Here is a 20,508-nt window from a genome sequence, read left to right as displayed (position 1 = left end):
GACCAGATCCTTAAGGCACACTAGCCCCCCGTTATGTCCAGGACCCCCAGTGGATGTCTGAAACCATGGATAGTACCGAACCCTCTACATACTATGTTTCGTCCTATCCACACTTACCTATGGTAAGTTTAATTTATAAATTGGCACAGTGAGAGGTTAACGACAATAACTAATCATAAAAGAGGACATTTACAACAACACGCTGTAATGAAAGTTATGTGAATACGGACTCCCTGTCTCTCAAAACACTGTCCTGTGCTCACCCTTCTTGTTGTGGGGACATGAGACGGTCCAGTCCCCACGGGATGAGATGAAATGAGCTGAATGGCGGGGACGTATCATTAGGCGGCTATCAGGGTGACTTAGACACAAGCTCTGTGACAGTTGATCTGACAACTGAGATGGCACCCAAGTGACCGATGGGTGGGGAGCACCTATGGTGTGGACAAAGGAATGAGTTCCGTCCCGGGCGGGATGGAGCAGGACAGCGTGAGCTTTTAACACGATACTCAGACCACTGCAGTGTAAAACTTACAAAGTGCTTATTTCTGGAATTTCCCACTTAATATTTTCAAGCAGTGGTTGTAAGGGGTTTTCTCTTTTTTCAAAAGGAAAAGTTTGGACAATAACTGTGCTTTAAGTAACCGAACCAGCAGTCCGAGGCTGAATGGTCCTGGCTGGTGCTGGGAGCCCCACCCAAGGAGCAGGACCAATATCCAAGGGGCTTCAGAGACAGCCCAAAGCCAGCTCTGGTAGGAGAGGAAGGTGAGTCTTCAGAAGAGAGAGGGCCCCGCCCCAAGCTCAGGGAACCGCTGAGCTCAGGTTCTGGGGACTCGGGGCTATGAAGAGGGAACCGCACCCTTGACAATGCCAGCAATGCAGTCATCCCACTCGTTCTGAGCTGACTGTTCTATTCTCACAAAAGCCTCGGGGGCAGGGACTATTATTCCCCCCATTTTGAGGACATGGAAATTAAACGGCTTGCCCAGGGCACATAGTAAGGGCCGGGATTGCACCAAGGTCTGAGGCTAGTGCAGCCAAGTGCGTCTCCCCTGAGACGTCCCTGTGGTCACAGGTTCTGAGGTGTCGTCCTCTTGCCGCGTGGGAGTTGGGCCTTCAGCAAAGTGCCCCATGTGTCTGTGGAGGCTGTGGCATAGGCCCCAACTGAGTCTGTCCTTGGGGGCTTCGGCCCCCCAACAAATACCACGAGAGGAGAGGCAGGAAGGAGGATGGAGTCACTGAATCTGGCTTTGCCCAGCAGTCAGTCTCATCCGCAGAACGCTGGCTGGGCCCCGGGCGCCCAGGCCGTCTTCCTGACTTGTGGGGCCGTGGTGGGGGTGGTTGGGTGCTCCCAGAACGGCCCTCGCAGTGGCCTATGTCTCTCATGGAGCTCGTGTACTGCTGGGGCAGGAGAGGCAGAAAGCGGACCAACCAGGCCGCCCCGCAAGGCAAAGATCAAGCCTCTTGCTCCCAGAAGTCTTTGGACCCCTTTCAATTTTGTGTTCACTCACTGCAAAATAAATGTGTCGTGTTACAAGGAGACAGAGCAGGGACCTCACCAGCCCTACGAGCTCAGGGCCGCCTCTGCCAACCTCTCACTCCGCGCTTAGCAGGGGAGGGAGCGTGGAGAAAAACAGGACCAGGGTCTGTTTGCAAAGAAACATTTTCATCAGTCAGAAAACTGCCAGGGTTGTGAACATTAAATAAACCCTGACTCACGGAGACGGACACCTTGCTCTGCCTCGCTGATCTGCTGGGTACCAGACAGAGTTACGTTACTTCAGAAGTGACAGCTGTAACATTCTGCAGACTTCGCAAAATGGCTCTGGCTTTTTCTGAACAAAGAACAATCCACAAAAACGCCCATGGTTCGCAATGCATAGGAGTCTGTTTACAGGATCACAGACTCGAGCCCTCTCCTTGGTCAAAAGGGACCGGTGAGATCACCATTTAAGTGCCTTCCACCTCCAGGTGGGGCTGGATGGCTGACGCTCTTCTGCCAGCAGATGTAGTGAGTGTGGCCCAAGTCTCAGGCCCTTACCGTGAGTTCCCTAAGGGCCAGCCCTGTTTTTTCCATTGCAGAATTTATAAGTGGGTTTGAAATGAGAGCGTGGTGGTGCTTTGCCAGGAACAAAGGTTTTCAGTGTGTTACAGTCACTAACCTAAGACCATAATATGTCAGGCTCTCTCTCCCCAGCCCTAGCCAGTCCCGCAGCACAAGTTCATCCAAGAACAATACCAATAGCAGTAGAGCTAACACTTAGGCTGAGCTTACGAGGTGCGGGGCAAGGTTCGAATCCTCACAGAACCAGGAGGGAGCTGCTGTTATCACCATCGTTCTGCAGGTAGGAACTTTCCTATTTTCCTTGTTCGTAAGGCAGGCGAGACTCCCATCCTTAGCTTCTCTTTGGGCGTCCAGGTTGTTCCCCTCCTTCTGCATGGGGACAGTGTCTTCTATGAGCCTCGAAACATTCCAACCCAGCTCTTTCTATGGAACTTTTCCTAAGAGCCATTTCTTCCTTGTTCTCCGCGCCCCCCCCCCACCCCCCCGCCCAGTAACCTCACTCTACGCCATAACAAGAGTGTGTGTTTGTACACCGTTTGCACGGCTTTCTCATCGCTGCGGGGACACCTCTGCAAGGCTGCCCAGCGTAGGGGCTCAGTGTGGATTCTGAAGCTCACCCGCTCAGGTTTAGATCCAACTCTGCCCTTCCTCACTGTGCCACCTTGAGCGACTGACTCAGCATCCCGGCACCTGGGTTTCCTTACCCTCATGCAGAGTAGGAATAATAATGCCCACTTCACAAGAATGTTAAGTGAGTGCTTATAGAAAAGTGCTCAGAGCTCTGTGCCTGGCACTTAGTAGGTACTATATAAGTAAGTGTGTATCTTCTCTAACCCAAAAGACTAACTGTCTCAAGGGCAGGCATGCTCCTGTATTCTTTCACTGCCGCCAAGCTAGGGATGAGCACACAGAAAAGGCTTGATAGGACTTTGCGGGCTTGCCTGGTCTGTGGCTCCTCAGCAACGTGGTGGGAAGGCACCGGTCGACACTGACCTTTCCCGTAAGCAGGAGGCGAACGCAAAGAAGTGTAGAAACACTTCATTTTCCGTGATAATATCTTCTGGTGCTTAGTAAATGGCACTCAAAAATTCATTTCATTTAAAAATTCATTTCATTTCATTTCATTTCATTTAGTCAGCAAACTGACTAAAGTGGAGAACTCTGGCCATTTCAGTGTTTAAAGGGAGAGAGAGAAATGGAGGGAAAGATCGAAGAAGAGGGATGGTCATCTGTTCCCCTCCTTTGCGCCTTTGGTAGGCTCAGCATCTCCGAGCCATCTCTCGGGCTGCCTTGGGATAGAGGTATGCATGGATCCAGGATATAGAGAAAAAACATAGGGCTTCCGCTCCGCACGGGGGCTGCTAATGTTGCCAGAAAGAGAAGCCAGGGAACGACCGTCTGGCTGGTGACTCCCCGCTGCAGACAGCCCACAAGGCTCACGGAACCCTAGGGCGGGGGGAGGGGGTGAACATCTCAAAGAGGTCCTGAAACGTCTCCCGTGTCAGAGGGTGATAAAGCCAACCTTCTCAGCCTGGAAGGAGCCCTCGAGATTACATCCTCCTGATCAGGAGTGTAAGACGCTGACGTCTGAGAGAGAAGGGTCAAGAAGTGCCTAGCAGAGAAGAGAAAGCCATCTCTAAGCCAACCCCGTGTGTGGGGCCAAAGGACTGCACCTGTGAGCTTCAAAGGGCACACAGAATCCCCAAAGTCACGGCTCCCAGTGGTTGGTAAAAAAAAGAGAACGACCCCATTCTGGAAAAATGTCCACAGTTCCTGTAATTGGCCCAAAGTCCACGTGCCTGACACTTTGAAAGGCCAAAACTCAAAACATCAGAGTTTGGAGTAAGGATAGGTTTATCGATCTAAAAGACGCCCACAGGAGACCTGGGGGACTGCAGACTCGTCTTGCTTGCTAGACCAGGTCAAGGGGCGTTAGGGGCTAGGGGGACAGGTGTGCGGAAGTGCTGGTAGGGCAAGTTTTAACCGGAAAACTTTGGAATTTGCCATTTATGGTACAGAGGTGTCATCACTGGATCTTCCTGGACAACGGACCCTTGGCTTCTGAAGCATTCCGGTGTGCAAGTTCCAGCTCTGTGCCGGTCCTTTGGCTCTGCTGGGGGGTTGGAAGAGGTGAGACTTTGGTTCTGGGTGCAGCTGGAGGTCAAAGGTCTTTTCTCTGTGCATGCCTTGGCTTCATGTCTTCCGGTTTTGGTCTGTTGTCTGTGACTCCATATTCATTAGCTGGTTCTGTGGTTGCGTTCAGACATTTCATGATGGTTTGCTTTATTTCCATTTTCAGTCATCCCTTCCCTCGGTGGAAAGGCCCCTGCTCTTGGGCATTTACAAGGCACGTTAGGTACAGGACCTCCTCAGGCAACAATGCTTTCCTCAAGGTGGAAGCCCTTTGTAAAAGGGCCCAAGAGAAGCTGGACTCCACAACTGGCTCAGTATTGAGCTTTGGACACATCTGTGAGATGAATACAACAGAGCAGTGGGAAAGAAGTGTTCTGGGATGCGGGCGGGGAGGCTGAGGGGTCATGGGTACAGGCTCCTGTACACGTCTTCTCACCCTCCCCTCCCCAGGCTGGGGCCACTCACACAGGTGGTGGGGGTCACTCATCTCAGGCCCTAAAGCACTGCTGCCACCAGGGAGAGGACAGGAAAGCGCTGCTGCCACCAGGGAGAGGACAGGAAAGCGCTGCTGCCACCAGGGAGAGGACAGGAAAGCGCTGCTGCCACCAGGGAGAGGACAGGAAAGCGCTGCTGCCACCAGGGAGAGGACAGGAAAGCGCTGCTGCCACCAGGGAGAGGACAGGAAAGCGCTGCTGCCACCAGGGAGAGGACAGGCTTCAGGGCAAGCAGAGACAGCACGTTGGGCCTTGTCGGGGAGGAAAAGTTACCCTTTACTCTTCGAGGTTCTTCTGGCTGGACTAATCCAGTGAACAGAAGCAGATTAGCAGGAGGAAAACAAATTAAAGTCTAATAACGCTTGTCCCTCCTGCATGTGTGGGAAAGACCCAGGAATGCCGAGTAACTCGCCAACAGGGTGGATGCCACCACCTCAAATACCACCTTCAGCTAAAAACAAAAGACTATGTTGGGGGTGATGAATCAGTTATGGGAGGTGACAGGGTACAGCACAGTCAGTAAGGGTAAGACTGTTACCCATGTAAGTCCAAGCCTTCTCCGTTGACAGTGAGGGAGGCGCCCTTATAAATGTAAATATCCTTTGCAAAGGGTCAGAGCTTCTCCCACGTCTACTGGCTTTTAAAATGCACCAGCCTGAAATAATCAGTACCCCACGGTGGCATATTTTGAGGTGGTGAACTCTGCTCCCCTTCGGCCTTGACTGTAGGCAGGACAAAGAGCCCAATATGTGCCGTGATCTGAAAGGCGGAGGAGACAGAGGGTCCCCAAATTCCAAATATCTCCCCAGGGGTCCGCTTCAGTGTCTCAAAGTCTGCTCCTGGAGAATGGCCTCTTTAGATCCCGGAGAGCTGGTTATAAAGCTGTTTTCAGTGATTGGCACCTTCGATTGAATCAGTTCATTCAAGCCTTCTCAGCCTGCAAACATGCTGAAAAGCACATAGCCTGTTTACATCTCCAGCCCGGAGAAACCGAGAGAAGGATCTCTGTCTCTTTCCTCCACGGCACTCACCCCGTGAACGGAGGTGGTCCCCGACGCCTGGAGGCAGGAACACAGAGAAACAACTTTAGAACAGGTCAGAGGGTCTCCGGGGAGGCACAGATTGGAAGGGGAAGGGAAATGGCCCCCAATCTAAATTGCCTCCCATCCCTGCCACCTGCAGAAACTTCCTTCAGTCAGGTATCCAGCTCCCAGGTGTTCTCTCCCAACTTGCTTGCTCTCCTTTCCCAACATAGATGTATATGTAAACGCCTTGTCCAAAACTGCTGTGAGAAGCAGCCCCAGGCATCAGCCACCAGCTTCTCCAGTCTCCTATCTCTGCCCCAAGACATCTCTTCTCATGGCATCCTCGCCCTGCCTGGGCCCTGGTCCTGGTCTCTCGTGCCCATAGGGACGTGACAGGGCTGAGACAGCGACTCAGAGTCAGTAAAAAGGAGTTTCCATTTCTCCCAGGAGATTTGGTACCCAGAATCCCCAGGACTGGATGGACAGACAACGGCTGGTGAAGGTTATGGTCCAGGGGAGGGATGGGGCACAAGAGAGGGAAAACCAGGAAGCACAGTGGCTCGCACAGGGCGTGAGACTGGGGAAGACACAGGGGCTTTGGGAGAGGCCAGTTCAGAGCCATTGTCTTAAGGGGTGTCGGCACTGATGCTTTTCAAGTGCGTTTAACTGATGAAGAGTGGAGGAAACACTCGGCTGGGGAATGTAAGAGAAGATGGGTATTCGTCTCATATTCTTTTTATACTCGTCGTATAGGATGTCTTTATTTTGTTAGTAAGTACCATATAATGCTTACCACGTGCCCGGTCTATCTAGTCCAGTCTTCTAAATTCATGGTATTCGTGCATCATATCAATATGTAGAGCATTACCCTTGTTATTCACGTGCGAAAGATTGTAGCACAAGCCAATAATTCACGTGCATTCATCTTCCTTGGCTTGTGCAACGTAACCGTTGCTCACAGCTAAAACAACGAGTGGAAACTTTGGCCTGTAGGAGAATTCACAATGATTCTTACCATGATGGGGATGGGGATGATAAAAATAATCATAGTGGTGAATTTTTATTATTACTATGTCCCCGTCTCTGGGCTAAGTTCTTTACATGCATGATTTCACTTATCCTACAATAACCATAGAAAAAGGGACCATTATTACTATTTCACAGATGAGAACATGGATGTACAATGCACTTAAGTCATTTGTCCAAGATGCAAGTTGGCTTGCAGAGCATTCTTTACTTTCGATATAAGAACTGTTCACCATGGATCAGGAATGGCGGTTGTCTAAACGGAGCTGACGAAGAATCAGAACGACCATGTATGGCATGCCTTATACACCTTGAATTCTCAAAACAACCTGGCAACCTGTGGGATATTTATGCCTGTTTGGTTGATGAGGAAACTTACCCACATCCATCCGACCTATGGGCAACAGGACCGAGCAGAAGGCCCCCGGCTCCCGCAGAGCTGCCTGGTCAGAGCTTCCTTAGGTGTGCAGCATCCTCAGGACTTAACACCAAACCCTTCAAGCAGCAGCTGAGACGTTGCGGCAATTTTCTCTTATTGTTGTTCCTATGCAAGAGCTGTGAAAGTTCCAGAATTTGCTCTGACATTGCCAGCCCTTTAGAGACCTTGATGCCTTCACCCATTTTTTCCTCTCAGGGGAAGAAGGGAAATTCTACCGTAGAGACGAGGGGATTGTTCCAAGTTCACACAGCAGACGCAGGAGAGTGAGGTCTGGGAATAAAGTACACGGGACAGGGTTCCCAATCCTCCCGTCCATGCTTTTTCTATGAGACCAGCCAGCCTCAAAAGACTCATTTGTTCATTAGCTGCTGCCCTTTGCAACTATCCCAAATGCCCCATCATTCTCTTTTGGGCCTTTGGCTTCCTTTCACGTCTCAGGCCGGGCCTCCTGAATGGCAGGGAAGGTGGCATTCATATCTTCAGTGCTGGCCCCCGTGACAGACCTGTCTTCCTCTTTCCTGTAAAATTATCTCCACATTCTTGGCGAGTGCAAAGGAGACGTGTAAAGTCACTTTGTCCTGAGCTGGTGTGTGGGTAAATTAATCTAGCGTCACAGAACCAGTCACGGAGTTAGGTGATCTGTGTGTAATGGGCTTAGGCGGTGTGTCTCCGGAGCTTAGCCCGTCCCGCATAAAAAAGGCCATAGAATTCTCTCTCTCCGTGAAATCCTCTTGCACGCAGTTCAGGAAATGGACGAGAGAGTGAGAATACAGTCAACCTATTGGAATTTCTTGTGGAGGGAAATAAATCTTGCAGAGGAAAACTGTTGATTACCAACCTTCTACTCTGGGAGGAGAGTTATCCTGCAGTCATTGGAAGTAAAACCCCAAAGGCTTGGGGGCGGGGCGCGCCATTTAATAACATGTCAATATTAGATTACATCACAAATAATCAGCACGTCCTGCATATTTGACAGGGACTTTGTTGTATAAATTTGGAAATCATCCAAATGGAGACAAATGACTGCTGTTATTCGTTCGCCCTCTCGGTCCCCCTTATTGTGGGGGTGGTTGTTGTTTTGAACTTTGGAACCTTTAGCAGAGTAAAAAGAAAGGCCCTAAACCATCAATTGACTTGTTGACGATCATTTTCCCTTCCCTTGTTCAGGGTTAAATTCATTGTTTTCCCTTATGTAAATAAGATCCAGTAAACTCCAAAGCCATGGCCAAAAGCAAAACCTGTGAAATCACTATTTAGTTGGAAAACTTTCAACAGGACTGAGCCAGCTTGGTGATGTTCCACTCCGACCTCCCTCGCTGTTTCTAAAAGGGACACTTTTCAACACTAGCCCAAGAATATTTGAGAGGCTCATGACATTAATTTGGGTTCGTATCAAATCTAGACAATAAGAATGGAGTTTCTACCCTAAGATACGATACAAATATAAAGATTAATTATTATTATTATTATTATTATAAGGTCCCAAGTTCTTATCGACAATTCAAACCCTATAAGACCCAATTTTGTCTAACTTCATCGCCAAATGCTCTTCTGCACAGAACTATTTGCCCTGAGCCCACAGCCCGTTGGGTGCCCAGAGCCTTCCGCCTGCAATCCTGCCTTCCCACCTTTGCTCCCATTGCCCTTCCCACTCCCTTGTTGGGAAGGGTCCCCATCTCTCTCCTTCTCTCTGCGTCTTCTGCAGCCTTCAGGCTGAGGTTTAGTTCTCCTTCCTTCTTGAAGGCTTCCTTCCTCCACTGAGACTGGAAGTTATTTTCGTAGTTACCATTTACTGACCATCCTCCTGTGTCAGATACTAGGAATGTGCTAGGTTACTCAAGTTATCACACTGAAGCCTTGAAAGGTGGGTATTCGTCTCATATTCTTTTTCATCTTGTTTTATTTTGGATAAGTAACCCACTTACACGGTTCAAAAATCAAAATGTTGTAAAAAGTTATCAAGTAGGCTAAAGAGGTCTCAATCTTATTCCAGTACCTGTCAACCCTATTATTCACCTTCCACAGAAGTAATTTCTAAAGTTATTCTTAGGATCCTCTCAATGGTCCTTTATGCAAAAGAGCAGCAAATAGAACACATAGTTGTAGTTTCTTCTTCTTAGAAACTAGAACATAAGCTATATACACCATTCTGCACCTCGTTGTCTCTCTGTCTCTCTGTTTGGCAATGTGTCCTGTAGCACTTCCTGTAGCAGTTCTCTGAGAGTGCCCTGCTCCTTTTCCCAGCTGCATAGTATTCCATTGGGTGGCTCTAGGTCCTAATGACAGACCCCTGGGTTGGCTTCAATTCATTGTAAGCCATGTTGCAGTGAGTGGACTTTTTTCTCCAACATTTCATTGAGAGTAAGAATATCTGTAGGATAAATTACAAGCTGGGGACTACGAGATCAAAGGGTAAAAGCATGCTACGTTTTGCTAATTATTGTCAAATTTTCCTCCCTGGAGGTTGTACCATTTTTTGCCCTGACCATCAGTGTATGGCAGTGTGATGTCGGTATCCCTGTCTCTGTTTTATATGTGAGGAAGCTGAGGCGTGGAAAATACGAGATCACGTAGTTAACAATACTCAGGCTGAGACTCAGAGTTGAGCTCTGCTGCATCCTACTCTCTCAGTATTTGTCAAATAGCCCTTTCTATTGTCACTTATTTTATACAGCCACAGGCCTAATTCTTCTGAAGTGTTATACAGCTGCCGCATGTTCAGCGATGTTCTAGTAAACAGAGGTTGAAGCAATGGACTCGATCGTAGGTGAGAGGGAGGGAAAAGGAAAATGGGGTGGGAAAGCCTGGAAACAAAAGCCAGGTGACATGTTACCATGCTGGCCACTGCTTTTTGACAAGTCACAAGAGACACAGCTGGCCACTTAACAAGTGTTCTTGCTTGACCATGAGGGATGTGTCCAGATGAGGCTAGCTGGAAAACCACGCCTCAGGACAGGCTGCCGGGTAGAGGAGAAGGGAAGGGACCCATCTGTTGGGCTCCTCCCATTCCCTTCTCACATCCACAGGGAGATGCACCTGCACTTTTGGGTCTGGTCACTTGGCCCTCTCAGCAAATTAACACTAACTATTAATAATACTTGCTTTTAGAGTAAATATTAAACAAATAAATGATTTATTAATGAAAAATCATTTTGCACCTGAAATGATCTTTTTCACTTTACAAACAAGGCAGCAAGGGAGTAATCGATAGCACTAAACCCCGTGATTATTTATTTCTCAAGGTTAATTATGAGCATCAGGCATCATGATATTCAAAGGACACTGTGAGAGTTGGAGGTGTCCAGAGTCACTGGGACCCCGAGGGAGGGACCTGGAGGTGGTGGCAGTGGTGCTGCTGTGGCAGGGGACAGTCAGGGCTCTCACAGTGCCACAGAAACCTGCAAGACTCCCAACCTACTCACGCAAAACTCTCATTTCAGCGCATGAAAAGTCACTGACTACGCTTTGTTAAGAACATCCAGATTCTTGGTTTGAATACGAAAAAAATGGAACAATGGAGAACAAACTAGAATAAAAGGCCTTTCTCCCCACCTGTGCCGATTGTCTTAGGAACTGATGCTTTCGCCAAGACCCTGGTTCTGGCTAAAGTGGAAAGCTAGGCTGATTGAACACTAGCACACTTTCAAAGCCTTTCTTTGTGAAAACCAACTAAAAAGGTAAAGGGCATATTTCTCCTGAAGTTCAGTATTGAGAGTTTTTGAATTTCAGGTATCAGGAGGGCCCCTTCTGTAGGTAAAGTAATAGTAGGTAAGCATGTTGCTTTAAAAAATGAGCTAACTATTAATAGTAATCATCATGGTTATCTCGAAGGCACAGCCCACGAAAGGCTGCTCAGGGGCAGGTGCTTTACCGTAAGTATGGAGGGGGCCCCAAAGTTTTGCCACACCAAAATATACTTTTTGCGATATTGATTTTAACCTGATTTTTAAGGGGGAGGGGGGAAAGACTCAGAACCTTTGACACCTCGTCCTGCCTAAAGGAATCCAGATAGAAAAACCTGCTTCAGGAAGGGAACGTGAGCAATGTCGCCTTTAGCAGATGCGCCTTCCCACCGATGAATTGAGTGTGGCGGGGAGGAAGAAATCTAGCAAAGCCTGTTGGTTGAACTTCCTTCTGCATCCCATTGTTCTGGGCTGTCCAGGAAGAACTTATTTACCACATGTGGTGCACCTGTGAATTCCCGGCTTTCCTTTTGAAATCCCGGGCTCCCGCCTCACCCCCACCTTCCCCTTTGTCCTAAACAGCACATAAACCTCAGCTGCCCAGTGTGTCCTCGGGTCTCACACCTCACGGCACCCCTGCGTGCACATCCCCAATAATACACTTGGGACATTGTCTCCTGTTAATCGGTCTCTGCTCATCTCATTGGCTCAGGTAGGAGAATTTAGGAAAAGCAGATTTTTGTTCTTTTCGTTTGCGCCCCCTCCCAGTGTGTTCATGCTTCATGACAATCGTTTAAATAGAAGTTACTTTCGCCTTTTTCTGTTTGAACTGAAGTTCAGTGAGATCAGTGCACTTGGGGCAGGTCCAACGACAAGTTGGTCGGACGCTGGGGCCAAAGGCCACGCTGGCTGCACCGGGACAGAGCCGGTCTCCCAGTCGCCGAAGTTTTGTCGCCTGCTGGCGTGACTGCCAATGCAGGAGGGCGGCTTGGGAAGCCAGGGGAAAGTGCGGGAGAAGCAGAACGCTGAAAGTAGTAAAAAGGCGAAGGAACCACGGCGCCAGGAAGATGGAGCAGAGAGACACAGTCCAGGTAATAGCGGAGAGAACGGACAGCCGCGGGACTCCCGCGGGCGTGCGGACCTTTGTGGACGGCTCCGACTGTCGCCTCTCGGGGAAGTTAAGGGGAGGGGAGAGTCAGTGCAGGCCCTGTGGCAACCTCCGAGAGCTGCTGAGGCAGCTCCTCCGCACCTGCCGTACGCCAAAGCAGAAACTCCACTCCGTTTCTCCAGAGTGGCGTTCTTGCAGGCAAGCAGGAAAGGGACCAGAGACCTCCTGCACATGGTGCCTCCCTCCACCCCTGCGCAGATTGGTAGGTCCCGACCATCTGGCGGATGCGCGCGCACCCTCCGGCGGGGGCGGGGCGGCCTCGTGGCGCGCTCCCGCGCCGCGGGGTTACGCGCCCGCGCGCCTAGGCCTGGGAGGGCAGGCGCGGCCGCGGGGGCGCGCCCCGATCCTCCGCCCCGCCCCAGTCCTGAGTCGCGGGTGCGCGTCTCGGCGCGAGCAGAGCGGGGACCCGCGCCTCCGCCCCGCCCCCGCCCGGCGCGTGGAGGCCGCTCGGATCGCTGTCGCCGCGGTAGCCGCCCGCGCGGGATGACCTGGGACGGCTGTGGGAGCTGGCTGCCGCAAGAGGTCTGGGGGCTCCGCCGGCCCGCCGAGAGGTGCGGGGTGGTCCCGCCGCGGGGTCGGGGGACGGGCGATCGAGGCGGGCGGCAGGCGGGCCGGGGGCTCGGGGTCCGGAGATCGGGCGCAGTCCGGGGACGCTGGGCCGCCCCCCGGTGGAGGGCGGGGTGTCAGTGACAGGGACGCGCCGTGCAGGTGGGACGAGCCTGTCGGAGAGCAGGGGCGCTCGCCAGTCCCCAGAGAGCGGGGTCCCCGCCCCTCAGCTTCCACCCGCGGGGCGCCCGCGGGACGGTGATTTATGTGGGGTGAGCAGGAGAAACGTCCTGCACAATGTATCTTTCTCTGCCGTCCCCGGCGCCCTGACTTCCCAGCCCCAGGGAGTTCATTTTCCTTCTCCGTGAGCTTTCTGTGGGTTGCATTATCATTTCTAAATACATTGCAGCTCGCTATTGATTTCAGCCTGCAGCCTCCAGACCTTTTATTGCTTTCTCTCCGCATCTAGGAATTTCAGTCATAAATCACTGAGGGGGGTAGACGGACTCTGTCTGTCTTCCCTTCATTGTTCCTCCGAACCCCACTAAGTCAGGTGGAAGGCTCTCCAAAAGCAGCCCTTCTGCAGAATGCTTGTCTTTCCTGGCCGGGACTACAGACGGTGGCAGGTGCTTTAAGGGCAGGCTGCTTTCCAGCCGAGATCTGGAATTTAGAGAACCTCATTAACAGAATGGCAGCCTCTGTGCCCTAAATCAGACACCTTGGGAAGCAGAAGGTTGGACTGAAAGGGAACATGAGATTTATTCTCAGCCTAATGGACAGTGAAGATGAAAGAGGCCAGTTCTGATCCCATGCCTCACTGATGCCATAGCCCTCAGCATCTCAGCTGACGCTTGGCATTACCTAATGGGGCAGTGTCTGGGAGGAGGACGACGTGGGAGGGGGCTGAAAATGAAATGGGTTTGTTCTTAGTATAATTCTAAACATTCTATTACATTTTAGAGCTCTTTTTTAAATACTGATTTTAGAGAGAAGAGCTGGGGGCGGTGGTGGGGGGGGGAGAAATATTGATTTGTTGTTCCACGCATTTAAGTATTCATTGGTTGATTCCTATACTCGCCCTGACCAGGGGTCAAACCCACAACCTAGGTATGTGCCTGGACCAGGTATCAAACCTGCAACCTTGGCAGACAGCGGTGGCCAGGGCAGAGCTCTTGTTTTTGTGTAGTGTATTTTAGTTGTGAAGGGGGGGCAGGTGGAGGGGGAAGGCAATAGTTCAGCTTACAGGACAAGATGAAAGGAAACTTCAGAAAATTTCTGGAAATTTTAAATTAGTGCATAACTGGAAAGCATTCTTAGGAACCCAGAGAGGCACCAAATACCATAGTTTCTGTTACGCACATGTTGAAATAAGCTGCCTAATACGTTTAAGTTACACAAGGAGAATGGAGTGAAAACCTGTTTCATTTCGTGAAGAGCTGTCTGGGGTGCGTGCTTGGCAGCGTACAGAGCAGAAACATTTACATTTCTATGAAAAACACACACACACAACTGTGTATTGTTTAACTTCCATGCAACAACTCAGATGCAGTATTTAGGAAATGTGTCTTTGTTTGAATAGTGTAGTCAACCAGGAGAATCAGTGACTCCAGGTCCCGTTTGGGCAGAACCTCACTTGGGATGTCTTGATTGATGCCTGTGGTTCTCAGCGGCCTTCTCTTCCGTGGAGAGCACTTCAGCAGCTCCCCTCTCGCGGCGGGAGGTACAAAGAAGTCTCGGGGCTTGGAGCACCCTGACCTGGCCTGTCCCTGCTGGGTTGGGCATCACTCCTTGCCTTCTTTGGAGGTGGTTTGACTGCACGAAAGGCATAAAGCTCACTTTAAGATAGGACCCCCACCCCCTCCCACCTGCAAGGTGTACATGGACCAAGGCTTTGTGTGGGAATGGGTACTCTGTCGTAGGGCCCTGCAGAGGTCAGATACAATTTGTTGACTAGTTCTCTGCCTTCCTCTTGTTTTTCCACTCTGCCCTTTTGCTTTCATGGCTTTCTAGGCGATTTCATGTCTGGTTTTGTCCAAATAAAAGTTGAAGTAAGATTTTCCTTCTGTAGAAATGTTTCTTTGGCAAACATGTAGACTAAAATTCGGTGATGGCGTCTAAGTAAAATCCTTGGGGAAATGACTTCAGGGATTCAGCGTTATCTTAGTGCAATCCGGCTGGGGGGGGGGACTAAAAATAACTAATTAAAAAATGTGTTATGTATGACATTTAATTGCATTAGCTGTCACCTTGTTATTAGCTTTTGTACTTGTTATTAGTAATTGTAGAAGTGTAGGGAAGACAAGACTTCAGAAGAGATTTGTCCACCAGGTAGCATTTAGGTAGATGATTGTACCACTTAATAGCAACTAATTAGACTAGAAAGGGAATTCGCAGCCTGGTTGCTAAATAGATAGCTTTAAAGAACTTGATTTACAGTTTTCAATCGGTGCCTCTTCCTAAGAAATTCTGTTAACTTGGACTGAATTAGAGCATGGTTGGCTGCTTTTAGTTCGCATTTTATATTGTGTGTAAACATTCCATTTATTTGTAAACATTCCATTTATAAGTTTTTGTTGTGTACATGGTACTAATTCACTTTCAACAGAATCGGGAGGAGGGCTTTACTCGGTTCTTTTCTATTAAAATGAAGTGTGTGGAATATACTTAATGTCACTTTAAAAATATGGGATTACAATGAAATGAAAAACGGATTTGTTGGGGTTTTTTTTTTTTTTAATCCTTCAAGTTTCCCCTCATTGTTTGTGCTCTTTCCCCCATTGTCAGGCTTAAAACATACAGTATCATTGTCATCTGTCCCCTGAATAATGGTCCTGAGGTGATATTATTAATGTGGCTTTTTAAAATCAAACTAATTATACTTGCCTAAAAGAGCCACATGTGTGTGAGTCTAGCTGCCTGGTGCCTTTTGAGAGCCCTGGAGACAAGCTAGTGAATAGAGCTGAAAATTCATTCTGTATTTGATTAAATGGAACAGACTCGCTGCTCCTTACCCCAGCAGGAGCTATGAGATCTCTTGATCCCCGAAGCGGCTCCAAGACCCTGGGAATTCCATTAGCGAGCACCTGAGGAATTTCTGCCCTGCAGTGCCTTTTTTGTGTGTGTGTATGTGTGTGTGTGTGCAGAGGGAGCGGAGCCGAGCAGGGAGGGGGAGTGGAGGGAGGGGTCGGAGTGGAGCTGCATTGGAAGACTCCGTATTTTAGCAGATCTAAAATCAAGGCATGACTTAACAGCTTATCTCCTGAGAGCAGAGCCCAGCCCAGAGGCAGATTGCTAGTCAGGACTTCCCTGCTGGCAGGTCTGTGTGCCTGTAGCCCTGACGTGCACGCCACTGTTCAGTGCAGAAAGTCCCTTCCCTGCTTTCCCTCCGAAGCACAAGCATACACACGCTGCAGATTTGGTAAGTTTTCTCTGAACGGTCAGTTTGGTAAATAACGTAAAATCGTGTTACAGTTTGGTCTTGCCTGTAAGGGTGGGTGCATTGTTTTAATAACTTTTTAAACCGAGAGCCAAACCTGACCTTTAGGTGAAGCAAATCGTTTTGCAGCGGCGAAATGCTTATTTGAATAGGCATATTTTAGTTTGCTCTCCTGTTTTTGTATGGTTTTATTGTGTTTTTGTTATGTTATTATAGAATTTAAATTCATGTAGGGTATGTGTCTCTTCTGTTGTGTTTTTAAGAATTCTTTTTGATTTCTAGTATTTTTTTTTAAGGCGTTGCTTTGCAGACTTGCTAGGAGCCACAAGTAAATGGATATCTATCTACTAAAAGTATTCTGTAAAAACTTTTGGAGCAGAGCTTTTGAGAAATATTAGTGGATCTTCCTCCCTGGGCCCCTCCTATCCTAACCCAAATAATTTCTAGATACATTTTGCAGAGTCTTAGCCTAGATTGTTTCTTGTGTACTTTTTAAGGAAGGGCACTTCTGAATCTTGGATGATATAGTTAATTGCTTTTCATCTTCTGAGAATAGTTGAACATGTGTCTGAATTCCAATGCTTGGAGTTTTCAAGTAATGCAGAAGAATGCAGTAGCCTATTGGGTTGTTAATGTGACATTTTGTTCCTGATTAAAATCACGTTGTATGTTCCCCCTCTATTACCAGGTCAGGTAGTCCTACCAAATTCCCCTCACCGCTCAGTGTTTAGACAATAAAGGAGCCTTTTAGAGAATATGTTTTAATTTTTTTCTACCTTAATCCTGGGCGTGCCTTCTACCAGTACGGTCAAATTGAAAGGACTCGGGAGTGAATTGGAGTAAACACTGACGTTAGCGTGGTGCCTGTCTTGGCTCATAGTTGTTCAGGCGCTTTGCTGTGTGATGGATTTTGATAGCCACAGATAATGAAAAAACTACCCCAAAGACCATTTTGTTCCTCCCTGTCAGTTGGAATGTGAGTAGGGACTTCGATTCCTTAGAGCCAGTGATGTACCTTGAATCATGGAATGTGGGAGCTGTGAAGCTCGTTACACCTCACTTGAGAGGAAAAAATACATGCGGTTACATCATTGAACTTAGGTTACATATTCTGCTCACGTTTCGGGGCTTGGGGCTTGGAACTGTGTGTTTGATCTTATTTTTTTATCACCCTAATACAAACAGAGCTGAGAAGCTGACACTTAGCTTGCTCCTCAGCTATTCCCATTACAGACTGGCTCACCTCTTCCTGTGTGTGAGCCTGCGCCGTGGCCTTGACCTAGGCTCTGGTCTTCCGCTCTGCAAAGTGAGGGTAGTAACAACAGTATCTCCACCGCTGCCGTGGGGATTACAGGAGATAATGAAAGGAAAGTGCTCGACACACGGGAAAACCTCCGTGAATGTTAGCTGCTGGTGTTTTTAGTAATTCCTCCTGTATATTGGTCTACTGCTTTGACCCGGAAAGGATTTCTTTGAAGGACTAAATAATGAGGAGTTCTCAGACGTTAGTAATAGTGTGGCACGCGTAGCTGCTGTAGTTTGTGTGATACAGTTTTCTTTATTTTGCAACTGAAACTTGAAAGGCACTGGGAAACAATGTGTTGCCTTTTTCCCAATTGAGGTATCATATGAAAACGTACACAAACATACATTTAACGTACACTGAGTGAACAGCTAGAGGAAGCTTTGCATAGGCGCACACCTGTGGTAACCATCGCCCAGGTCAAGGTGTAGAACCTTTCCTTTACCTCACATGGCTCCCTGGTGGCTCTTCCCAGACGTCTCCCCTACCCACTGCAAGAACAACTCTTCTGGTTGGCCATTATTTTTCACCGTACATCAGTTTTGCCTGTTCTCGAACTTTGTAAGAACGGACTCATCCCTGGTTCCTTGCATGGCTCGTTACATCTGTGAGCTTCGTCTGTTATCATGGAGGGGAGTCATACGTGCATTTTTAATTGTCGTCGCGTCTTTTGTGTGCTTTGAGATCATTTTATCGGCACATTGGGTGGGTACACGGTCATTGGGGAAAAAATTAACAACACTTTTTCTAAATTGTTCGAAATCAGATCCCAGTGGCTAGCTTAGAAAAATAGCCATGACCTTATTTGATACAGAAAAATGGGTTGAAGGTAACTTAATCACCTATACTTGCAATTCCATTAGTCAGATTCTCTGATAACTGCATTTGTTTTATTTTTTTGTTTCTAGAAGGGAATGGAGGGAGCCTCAAAATAGAGAAGGACCCTCTGCGTTACGCACGTCCTTCATCTCTGGCATTTAACGCAGTAATCAGTACTTAGCGCTGTACAGAAGTGCCGTTACTGCAGCATTAGGGCAATAACCTTTTAGAAGCAAACGAAAACCACCACGTTATTTTGAAAAAAAAAAAAAAGTCCACCAAAAGTGGAAGAAGACGTAGCTAGGATGTTGCTGGGCTGCAGGAAAAGCTGTAGGCCAGGCCTGCTCACCTCTGTTGGGGTAGAGTCGTAACTGGCCGGCAGGCTGTGCCTCCACGTGTGGAATTTCTGCTGGTAGTGTCGGAATGCCCTCCTATGCCAAGTAAAATTTGTTTCCCCAAACAGTGAGTCCGGAATACAGGGTGATGTGGGTGAATCAGAAGTTTTTGTTTTTATTTACACTTTGGAGGGAGCTGTGGTCAAGGTTACTAACATTTCTGTTCTTGGAAATGTTGATGAAGGATTTTCTGGACGTTCTGCTTGAATCCAAGCCACTTCTCTCTCAGGAGACACTGTGTTTTCCGCATTTGTAATCTTATTAAGTCTATTATTCATAGCTCCTTGACACAGGTCATTCTTCATGTCCAGCCCTGTGCAGGGACCGGTTCCCCTGCACTCCAGAGGGGCAAGTTGTCCCCTTTTCTTCTCAAATCAGACCACCAGTGGCCAAGATTTCAATGGGGGTGGGGAGGGTTGAAGCGGTGATATATGTTGCGTCTTTTGTGCGATAGGGGCCCTCAAAAGATGCAGATTTTGTTTCAAAAGAAGGAAGAACTGTCCGACAAATAGAGCTGCCTCACGCTAGAAAACGCTCTTTTGAAGCAGCATGAGCGCCTTATTACTAGACGTGCTCAAGCGGCGTTTGCACAGGCACTGCAGACAGGGTCGCTTCCGTGGGTGACCGAGGGACCACGTGACCTGTCAGGGCCTTCGCAGCACCAAGAAGCCCCGCAATAGGCTTTGTGGGAGTCTGCACAACCACCACATACGTAATTTCAGAGGGGGAAAATACTTTAAAAAGTTTTAAATGGCCATTGGATAAATAAATTTTCTCAATCCAACCCTAGCATAAAGTTGAGGATGGCTGCTGCTTGCCAGTTCTTTCTTTAACTTTAATGTAATTCTTAGTTTTCCACTAATAAGTAAATGCTAGATTCTGCCTTTTTCCAGTACTCTAAGTATATGGGTATCAGAAATGAAAACACTCTACAGGTATAGTCTTTGCTCCCTTTCTAGGCAGGTACACGTACCCACATAGTCTGACAACTTATTTGAAGCCGTCCGTTGGCCCAGTTATTTATTTACCCCTACAAAAAATTATATACAAAATAAGAATTAATAAATGCACCTCTTGCCTCTCTACCTTTTTTCCTCCATCCAAACTTTTCTGCCCTTTGAGCGAGAACTAACTCATATGGGGACAGAGAGAGCTCTGTCAGTGACACGTCCAAGCAACGAAACTGCCCTCTGGGGACCCTGGTTGTTTAATCTGACTGTGTGCACATGTTGTATCTGTAAATATATGTTAATAACTTATGATAATAATTGATATTTAGAATTATCAAAAAGAGTATGGAATCCCAAATCACCAAAATAGTATTTTCTTTTTTTTTAAAGATTTTTTTAAATTTCCTTATTTTGAGAGAGAGGAAAGGGAAAGAGAAAGAGAGAGAAACATCGATGTGCAGTAGAAACATCGATCAGTTGCCTCTTGCACACCCCCAACTGGGGACCCAGCCCACAACCCAGGCACGTACTCTAAACGGGAATCGAACCGGCGACCCTTCGGTTCGCAGGCTGACACTCAGTCCACTGAGCCACACCAGCCAGGGCTGAGATAATATTTTCTCTATTTTATAAAGTAGAAGAATAAACTGAGTTTTTACCGTTTTGTATTTATGTCTACACATATACCCTTCTGTACCTTACCTGTAACCTATAAGATTTTTTATCTCTTCCCATACTGTGCCCCTCCAGCCTTCTTTTCAAAATTTGGGAGAAGGATGAGAGGAGATTCAGAACGTGAGACAAAGCAATCATTGTAACTCCTGCTGAAATTGCCTCTAGCTCCTCTTCCTGTCTCTAATCTTGGTTTTCTCCACCCAAATCACCGATTTTTCTACATTTTCCCCGGGTGATGATCTTCCTAAAGCATAAATCTGACCACATGACTGCTCTTCTAACCCCTCCCCCAAGGCCCTGACTTGCTCACTGATTGACGCCCAGGTCTACAGGGTGCCTCACCTACCTGGT

The 20,508-nt window shown here is 48.2% G+C and overlaps 1 protein-coding gene across 4 annotated transcripts in view; it reads left to right on the top strand.

Moving 5' to 3' along the window:
* The first annotated feature begins 11,815 nt into the window (after positions 1 to 11,815).
* CDON (cell adhesion associated, oncogene regulated) overlaps positions 11,816 to 20,508 on the top strand; it is a 90,810-nt gene continuing 82,117 nt past the window's right edge. The window contains exon 1 of one of the 4 annotated variants that reach the window (XM_045192763.3): positions 11,816 to 11,956. The gene's annotated coding sequence lies outside the window, so the exon portion shown is untranslated. Of the gene's footprint in view, positions 11,957 to 12,437; positions 12,585 to 15,843; positions 15,998 to 20,508 lie in introns of those variants that run through there. The other 3 variants (XM_053928108.1, XM_053928107.1, XM_024557167.3) reach the window with 3 other exon arrangements.

The sequence above is a fragment of the Desmodus rotundus genome, chromosome 7 (genome assembly GCF_022682495.2).
Source record: "Desmodus rotundus isolate HL8 chromosome 7, HLdesRot8A.1, whole genome shotgun sequence".
Lineage (NCBI taxonomy): Eukaryota > Metazoa > Chordata > Mammalia > Chiroptera > Phyllostomidae > Desmodus > Desmodus rotundus.
Note: the sequence above shows the minus strand (reverse complement) of the source record. Positions and strands in the feature narration are given on the sequence as shown.